Here is a 2,023-nt window from a genome sequence, read left to right on the forward strand (position 1 = left end):
GGCATAAAAGTTTCTATTTCCTTGTTTTCATGGCAGATTTGTCATGATTTCTTCATTTTTATAATTTATTGGTATTTGAAATTGACTTAGAGGCCACACTGAGCGAGGTAGAGGGCCACATGTGGCCCCTGGACCACCAGTTGCCCACTCCTGATGTAGTTTTTGAATGTTAGAGTCTGTTGCTTTTTTTTTTTTTTTTCAAATTTTGAACTGCTACCTTTGCAGGGACTCCCTTGTAAGAGGTTTTTGAATCCAAATGGGAATAATCCTGGTTAAATACATATGTAATACATACATAAACTCAAAAATACATAGTCTAATTTTAGCAATATCTTTGTGTGCTTTCAGGTTCTCAGTCTACATAAGACACAGATCAGACATGTTTCCCCCTTAAGGTTTTTCTAATTGTTACTGAGTTTCCACATGCACTATACAATAAATAATTTGGTTTCAGCATGTGAAAAGACTTGTTTTAATCTATGCATTAGTGTGAGCACCTTATTCTTAAGGGGTCAAAGCCAGTGAAATGCAATCTATATATATGCATGTTATCTTATCAGAGAGGATCCTGTCATGGCAAGAATTTCTCAGCTATTGTAAAAGTGCACCACCCAGTGTTGAAATGTGATAACTACACTGCATTCCTATAGTCCAGTTTTGTCAGTGCAGCCTGATACTACAGTCAAAGAAATTCATGTTGTCTCTTATTAATCTACACTCAGTGCCTCATTATGACAAAGTAACAACAGAATTTTAGAAAAATTTGCACATTTGTTTGAAATAGAAACTGAAATATCTCATTGGCATAAATATCCAGAGCCTCTGTAACAACACTTTAAATTTAGCTCAGGTTCCTCCAGTTTCTCTTTTTATTTTCTGAGATGTTTCTACACCTTGATTGGAGCCCACCTGTGGTAAATCAATCTGAGTGGGCATGATTTGGAAAGGCACACACCTCTTCATAGGAGGCCTCACAGCTTACAATGCATATCAGAGCAAAATCAAGCCATGATCACTCTGACTGAGCTCCAGAGATCCTGTGTGGAGATGGGGCAAAGTTCCATAAGGTCCATCATCACTGCAGCCCTCCACTATTCTAGGATTTATGGCAGAATGGCTAGCTGAAAGCTAGCAGTTACTCTTTACAAAAGAGTAACTGAAAGACTCTAACTCTAGACTGTGAGAAACAATGTTTTCTGGTTTAATGAAACCAATATTGAGCTGTTTCTAAATGTTACAGTATGTACGAAACCAGACATCGCTCGTCACCTGCTCCATACCATCCCAACAGTGAAGCATGGTGGTGGAAGCATCATGTTGTGGGGGTGCTTTTCAGCAGCAGGGACAGGGAGACTGGTCAGGGTTGAGGGAAAGCTGAATGCAGCAAAGTACTGAGATGAAAACTTGTTCCACAGCACTCAGAGCCTCAGACTGGGAGAAAGGTTCAATTTCCAACATGACCCTCAGCACACAGCCACAACAAGACAGTGAGCCAGAACCCTGACCTGAACCCTATCTAACATCTCTGGAAACACCTGACAATGGCTTTCCACCTATAGTCTATAGTCTATAGTATAGAAGAATGGCAGAAAATCCCAAAATCCAGGTGTGCAAAGCTTGTTGTGTCAATTCTAGAAGGACTTGAGGCTGTAATTTGTGTCAAAGATGGTTTAAGTACTGAGTAAAGGGTCTGAATACTTATGTCAATGTGGTAGTTCAGTTTTTACCTCTAAATACAGTTTCAAAAATATCTAAAATTCTGTTTTTACTCTGTCATAATGGGGTACTGAGTGTAAATTAATGAGAGCCATGTCTGCCACACATACAAGAGCCTTCACCCTATTACTCATCCACACATAATCAATGACTGTTAAAGGAACTAAGGTCTGTAAAACTTGCCACAGGGAAGTAGATATATTTATGTGGACACCTCAGAACAAAACATACAAGCAGTGCAGTGACCTCAATGGTAGGGACAGCCACGGATGTAAAAAAAAAAAATACAGACAGTCACAAATGATTA

Source organism: Cheilinus undulatus, linkage group 1 (genome assembly GCF_018320785.1).
Source record: "Cheilinus undulatus linkage group 1, ASM1832078v1, whole genome shotgun sequence".
In the NCBI taxonomy this organism is placed as follows: Eukaryota; Metazoa; Chordata; class Actinopteri; order Labriformes; family Labridae; genus Cheilinus; species Cheilinus undulatus.